Source organism: Tamandua tetradactyla, chromosome 9, assembly GCF_023851605.1.
Source record: "Tamandua tetradactyla isolate mTamTet1 chromosome 9, mTamTet1.pri, whole genome shotgun sequence".
Classification (NCBI taxonomy): Eukaryota; Metazoa; Chordata; class Mammalia; order Pilosa; family Myrmecophagidae; genus Tamandua; species Tamandua tetradactyla.
In genome coordinates this window covers 15,691,434-15,699,451 of record NC_135335.1, presented here as the reverse complement: position 1 = coordinate 15,699,451, position 8,018 = coordinate 15,691,434, and positions in this window count along the sequence as shown.

The following is an 8,018-nucleotide window of genomic DNA, read 5'->3' as shown; positions in this document are numbered from 1 at the left end:
ATTATACATATATATGTTATATATATTTACAGCATTATATATAAATACATTTACAATATTTTATATATAAAATACAATATATACTATAAAATATATTTACAGTATTTTATATATTTATTTTGTATATTATCTATATTTACATATAGATAAATAAAATGGTAGCCAAGAGGCTCCATATCCCACTAAGTCTTTCTAGTCTTAGGAAGCAGTTAGACTTTCCTGATTTCAGGCAAATGGAAGAATTGTTTGAGTGATGGACACGTGATGTTTCTAAAGACACATGCTTTCTGCTGACTTTTTGACCTCCTGACATCTCAGCTCCCATGGGAGATTCTGGTGCCCCTTTCTGGCATGGAGGTCAGGGTGGGTAAAATGGGGTCATTGATCTAAGGGTTGACCTTAGGAAAACCTTATAGGTAACTCTGATGCTTTCCCCAACCCTACCCCACCTCCTGTGAGAAACCCTGGGAAGGATAGTTTCCTTTAATTTTTCCTCCATTTGAAAATGGAGAAACAAAAACTTTGAGCCTTTTTGAAGTAGACTTTAACACTGTGTTCATACTCCCGTATAAAATATCAGGGTGTTGATGAGCGCTAGTGATAGGGTTATAGGGATAAGGTAATAGGGAGTTTCTGTTCTGTTAAATGAATATTGAAAATAAAGTGAACATACCCAAATAATAACTGTGGCAGTGTCCAGATGATGAGATTAACAAAAACTTCATATTCTCTATACCACATTTTCCACATTTCCTAAAAGGAATATGATATTTCTAAAGAACATGCAAGCCTGTTAAAGTCCTCTTTACAATTAGATGTATCTCCAATTCGTATAATCTTCTAAAGTCATGCTCAGTCCTTCAGGGCCTCATTGCATATAAGGAAATTATCTCAAAAGAAGAAAAGGGCTATAAACCTTTTCTTTATAATAATGAATAAAAGCTCTGAGGCGATAGCATTATTAGGAGGTGACAGTACTTTTCAGTTAAGACCTAATGATATTGCCTTAACTGACAAGTATTGTCACCTCCTAAGAACCATTTCCTCTACCAGATGTTAAGCCTCTTAGCCACTTAGAAAATGGTCCCCTCACTGCCAGTGACCAGATACCTTATGGTGTGTGCCCATTTTTTAGAGATACTCACTGATGCATTAATTCCTATCAAAATCTTTAAGTCACCTTAAACGTTTTCTTTGTCTCCTTTGGTTCTCCCAAGGAAACGTCTTCTTTTTACATCTGAATTGTCTTTATATATAAGTTCTCAGATCTTGAAGCTTCCATATCTGTGGCTTGTTCTGTCCCCAGGTGAGTCTACTAGGCCAGATCAGTTTCATATCCTCTGAATCACCTTCAGGTGGCTGTGCTGGTTTGAAAGGATGTATGGACCCTAGAAAAGCCATGTTTTAATCAAAATCCCATTTTGTAATGGCAGAATAATCCCTATTCAATACTGTATGTTTGAATCTGTAATTAGATGTGATTTAATCAAGAGTGGTTGTTAAGCTGGATAAGGTGATGACGTGTCTCCACCCATTTGGGTGGATCTTGATTAGTTTCTGGAGTCCTAAAAGAGGAAACATTTTGGAGAAAGAAGGAAATTCAGGAAGGGCAGAGAATGCTGCAGCACCCTGAAGCAGAGTCCATCAGCCAGAGCTTTGGAGATGAAGAAGGAAAACAGCTCTCAGGGAACTTCATGAAAAAGGAAGTGAGGAGAAGAAGATGGCAGATGATGCCATGTTTGCCATGTGCCCTTCCAGATGAAAGAAAAGCCCTGACTGTGTTCGCCATGTGCCTTCTCACTTGAGAGAGAAACACTGAATTTCACTGGCCTTCTTGAACCACAGTATCTTTCCCTGGATGCCTTAGATTGGACATTTCTATATACTTGCTTTAATTGGGACATTTTCTCGGTCTTAGAACTGTAAACTAGCAACTTATTAAATTCCCCTTTTTAAAAGCCATTCCATTTCTGGTATATTGCATTCCAACAACTAGCAAACTAGAACAGTGGCCAGGAGAGCTGAAGCTGAGGATTAAGTTACTGCGATAAGGTTGACCCAATTATCATGAGATGCTTAATCCCCTGACGCTGTATTATTCTGCTCTTGATTTCCCAGCTCTGATGCTTATTATCAGGGTGATTTGGGGGAAGTTACTTAATAACTCTGTGCCTCAGTTTCCTCTACTTTGAAGTAGAGATAATAGTGCCTATTTGATAGATTTGTGTGAAGATTAAATGAGATAATGAACATAAAGAGATCAGAGCAGTGCCTGGGAAATAAAATGTATGCAATATGTGGCACCAGGCACCCTTATTACTGTACTTCAGCTAATTTTGTTTAATTTGGCATAGTGCTGCGCTTAAGACTTCTGGGTCTAATTTCACCATATCCCTGTAACTCTAAGACTGAGAAATAAGTTTTTTCTAATTATAATTGATGTCTATGTAATAAATTCTATTATTTCTTAGCAAAGAAGAAGTAGAAATATTAGAAGTACTGAATAAATGGTCAAAGGGAATACAGTAGACATTTGAGTCATTGTGACCCCACAGGTGAGGCAGAGAAGCTTGCTAGAATATTATAAGATCCATGGATAGAACTTTTACTGGCTCATTTAGAGTCTGTCCCATAGGAGATCCTCAAACTTTTAGATCAATGACTTCTGATCAGCTAATAGCAAATCTGGTGATATGTCTGGAGGACCTTCTTTTACTAAAGTTTACTGGTTCCGTTATTAAACTAGTAACTCACTTTCTAAGGTGAGGATAGGATGGGATCCTTCAAAATGCCCCTTCTGGAATGAATGGAAAAAGATGCTGATACAAAAACAGGGAACCCTAAATATATCTTAGTTCTACTCCTCTTTCTTTATCTTCTTCTTTTCTCTCTCTCTAGCCATCCTACTCCTGTAAAAATAATCAAAGTTAATGATATGGATGCACAGGGTGGCCCCCTCCAAAGATCAGGAATAACAAATGTATTCATGGGAGAAACACTCAACAGGATACTTAAGGTGGGGTTACTTAAGACAGCGCTGTTCAAGGGTATTCCATAACAAATGACAAGACGTTACAAGGAGATTGTATAAAAGCCTGTGCTTCCAATCCAGGAAAGACTGGTTGATGTTTTCCTTGCTTCTCCTAGAGGCTTTGATCTTTGTGGCACCCTCCTGTCTGTCTGTGATTTGGCACGGAAGGCATATGAATCAGCCTTCCCTCTCAGGGTCCTTGGATTTACTAAGTTTGAAATATTTTGACCAAAATCAACATCAATAAAATATTAAATATAAATGTTCTAAAATTAATACAGAAGGTATAGGACTTTGATGGGTAGGCAATCCATAAGAATATGAACTGAAAAATATCTTGAAACCTAAAATTGTGCAATTGTAACCCATGCCAAACTCTGAAATCTGTTCTACAACTAATTGTTGTTATGTGCTATGAAATTTATTGGGTTTTTGTGTGTTATTTTCCACACAAAAAAAGTTGATTGTGATGGTAAATGCATGGCTATTTGATGATATTGTAAACCATTGATTGGACACTCTGGATGATTATGTGGTATGTGAATATATAATATTTATCAATAAAAAATAATTTGGAAAAAATATGTATCTTAAACTCAGATCCTGCCCTGGTAGAATTAAATGTCTGCTTGCCTGACAAATGTACATTTTCTAATGTATGGGATTTTCCTTTTGAGCCAGCCATGAAAGAAAATTATGAATATATACATATATGCATGTAATGCACACTTGGCATGCAGCTGTCTCTGAAGGAAAAGAGCCGAATACTATGGCAATGGTAATCATTTTTTTAAAATGTGAGGTGTTATATTAAGTTAGATGTATGATATATATCTCTCTGACGTATTTCACAGGTAAAAGAGGTAAAAAATATTTATATCCCTAGACACATACAACGCCACTCCTTACTTTGTTTAGGACATGATTTTGAGAGTTACCTCTTTATATCCCTCCCCGTTCCATCCCACTCTGACTTAAGAACAGTACCTCTCAGAGACAAAAAGGAGAAAAACATACTGCAGCACTCTGATTATTTTTTCTTTCTGCAGATAGACTATCTTTCGTGCATTTGCACTCCTTTGTAAATCCCTTGCACATCCTTCTCCACCTGATGATTTGGAAGCAAATGTAAATTCCTGGACCTCTGTAGGAAGATAATACACTGGATGTGCTACTCAAAGCTGGCATAATGCCTAGAGATCCCATTTGTTAGCTTGCGTTTTTAAAATGTTTTACGTGCCTTGATTTTAATGGAATGACCTTCTTTGTTTTATGCTCCCTAATTAAGAAGTGTATACCTCTGTTTTCAACTTCATAAGGAGTTATAATAAAACATGTTTCCTTTTAATTCATCATCTAGTAATGCACTGGGCAGGCTGTCCTACCTTAGAACTGCCATATGCATTTTCTCATTAGTTTAAAACCTGTCATCAAGGTCAATCCTAATTATATTGAATAAAGTAGCTTAGAAATCCAGCTAATGGTGGGGGGAGGGAGTGGTTACTAGTTAGAATAAATTGAACTGTTAGAAATAAATGAAGTTAGTGTTGCAAGTGAAAAGCTTCCTGATTCAGACACTTGGAAAATATTTTCATTTGATTGATGAGGACCTGACTTTCAATGCTGTGAAAAGTTTTGCCCTAAACCATCAGGTTAGGTAATAACAGCAACTTCAAAATGAGGCTGTTTCACGGGTGGTGCGACAGTAGCTCAGCAGGCAGGGTTCTCGCCTGCCATGCTGGAAACCTGGATTCAATTCCTGGTGCCTGCCCACGCAAAAAAAAAAAAAAGCTATTTTAATCACTACTCCAACATAGCCAACAACCCAAAATTATACTAAAATCTTTTCACTGCTCTCTCAGCAAAATGAACCCTGGCTGTGGGGCATATGCCTCTTCTGAAGCAACATTCGTAGCTTTTTCAAGGAATGAACTTTCAGCTGTGATATAAATAGCATAGTTATATTTACCCTTCCCAATTCCTCCAAATGTCTTTGCTTCCTACTATGTAAATCTATAGACCAAAAGTAGGAGAGGGTGGGAATTGAATAGTGGATATAATAATGGAGTCAAATATCCCAGAGTAGAACTAATATTGGTTTCAAACCAACTAATACTCTGAGAAAAACTGCATTCTCTACTTCTTCCAGATGGCATAATGAGAAGATAAAGACAGGAACTCAGGTCTAAGACAAAGGCTTCTAGCTGCCACTTTGACTATAGGAACAGGAGTGCTTCTGCCCCTCTCTCCATCCCAGATGCCATTCCCAAGGGAGAAGGATTTTACTGTTCAGCTGCTTATACTTCTAAGACACTCACTGGATCACATTTATTAGTTTGTGTAGCCACTGCACATTAAGGGTTGACATCTTTCTTGTGAGTTCTGTTTCCAGCAGATAAACGGACTTAAGCAGGGCTTGGCTCTGAGAGAAAATTGGCCTTAACCTTATTTCATTCTTTGTAGATTTATTGGGGCTCTTCTTTAGTCCTGCAATTTCCTTTGGCTGTTTCTCTGTAGAGAAATGCCTATTCTTAGGCATTGGAAGGAGGGGATGAAACGTCCTCAGATTATGATTTCAAGTCAAAGCCGTATTTGCCAGGCCAGCATTTATCAACAGAACTATAGAAAAGATTTTCTTTTTTTATCACAGCATAGTAATTAATGAAGTTCTTTCCTTTAATTTCTCCTGAAAGCAAATTTTCCAGTCCGGTAGCAAGGAGAGTACACAGACAGGGATATCAGTATTCTCAGGTCTATCATTCAGCATCTCTTACCCCATTTCCTCCTGTGTAAATGGGTGGAGTGCTACTTACCACCTAGGTTGTTTGGAAGATTGAGTCAGAGAGTATGTAAAGTACCTGTTACAGAACAAAGTTCACTTCATTTCCCCACATGCAACCCCTGATCCTTGCCTTCTCACAGAGACTGGTTGTAAAGACCAGTTGGCCGAGATCAGTGAACTTCAATTGGTTTTGCTCAAGTACTCCTTAAAATAATTTTGTAGCCCTTGCTCGTTTTTAAGCTCACATGAAAAATTTTTCATGAGTTTACATAAGCTTATTCCTCATTACTCAATGTATCAGACAAAGTAATTAACACTAGCTGCTGTAACAACAAAATCTCAATCACATAAGACAATAAAAGTTTATCATCCTGGGTGGGCCACAGTAGCGCAGCAGACAGCATTCTCGCCTGCCATGCTAGAGACCAGGGTTCAGTCCCCGGTGCCTGCCCATACCAAAAAAAAAAAGTTTATCACCCTAAGTCGAGTGCAGATCTAGAAGCTCTCTTTGGAGGGGGTCTCTCCTAAAAGTAATTGGAGGGTGTAGGGGTTCTTTTCACCCTGTGGCTCAGTTACCTTGAAGTTCTTCCCTTTTAAGGCTCACAGGAGAGAGAGTAGAAAATCACACAGCACTTTTTATGGCCCAGCCTAAAAATGGCATGCACATCCCTCACTTCCCTTAGTTAAGTCACATGAACCCAAGATAACTATAAGGAAGAGTATAATATGCACTCTTCCTGGAGACCCAGCAAGAACAAATAAGATGAGTAAACACTGGGCGAATTTCTATTTGTAAACATTGGGCCAATCTCTATCAAAGAAGGAGAGGGAAAATGTTAAATATGTTATAAGACAAAAGAAGATGAGGATTGGCTTTATTTTGAATTATTCAAAATACGATTTGTTAAAATAGCTTTCAACTACCTTATCATTCAGGCGCATCAATCTGAAAAAAGATCACATCCAAATTTTGTCCATGAGTTTTTTATAATGTATCTTGACATAGTTTACAATCTTTTGAAACATTTTTTACATATGGTTTTTACATTAAGAATTTTTTTCTAGGATGGGCCACGGTGGCTTGCCTAGCAGGCAAGGATGCTTGCCTGGCATGCCAGAGTACCCAGGTTCGATTCCCGGTGCCTGCCCATGAGAAAAAAAAAAAAAGGATTTTTTTCTACATTATATATATTTAAAAAATCATCATCAGAAACCTATACTTCCTGGACCATTCTAAAATCAGAGCATTCTATTGTGGCCAAACTTCCCCTTTCTCATGCCAAGCTTGGAATAGTCTTCTCTGAAAATAGCCACTCGTTAATTTTCAGCCCCATAACCTGCTTTTTCATAGCTCTTATCATATATGTCATAACCATGTAATTACTCATCCATTGTTTTTACTCTACAGTAGAATGTAAATTCCATGAAGGTGCTAACTGCTGGTTTATTGATCCCTGTATCCCAGCAGGAGGTATGGCCTGGAGGTTACTTAGATCTATTTGATGGAAAAATGAATTAACAATCAAAAGGCCCACAGATCATTTAAGTTTGACATCCCTGGCTCCAAAAATTGAGTCCGAGATACTCTGCCAGAGAGGGCTCTGTCTGCAATCTCAGGCCAGGACGGATTTTAGAAATAATGGTGAAGTTCTATTAAGAGGTTCCTGTACTGACCCATAAGTATCACAGACTGAGAGCAAAGCTTCCACTTGGCTGATACTGACTCTCATGCCAGGTCTGGTGCAGTCAAAGCAAAGGTACAGGCAGGTTCAGCATGATAGGTCCATGAGGGCTTTTGCAACACTTAGAATACTCACAGGAAGCAGGCACTTCCAGGACTAACGAAAAATAACCCCAAATTTTAAATACCCTCTTCCTTTCTCTTCTTTCAGTTCTACAGGCTAGTGAACATGAGAATCACCTGGAATGCTTGTGAAGCTTCAGATTGCAGGAACCTAGCTCCAGGGTTTCTGATTTAGTCCTTCTGGCATGGATCCCAAGAATTTGCATCTTTATCAAGTTCCCACATGGAGCTGAGACTGCTGGTCCAGGATCTCACTTTGAGAATTGCTGCTACAGAGATCTTTTGGGGGGCATCAGGTGAAAGCAGGTAAAAATCAGTGTCCTAAACTCCAAATGCTCTCAGGACTCGCCTTCTCAGTTGTACAAGACAATTAGATTCTCCTGCTGTGGTACCCGCTTCAC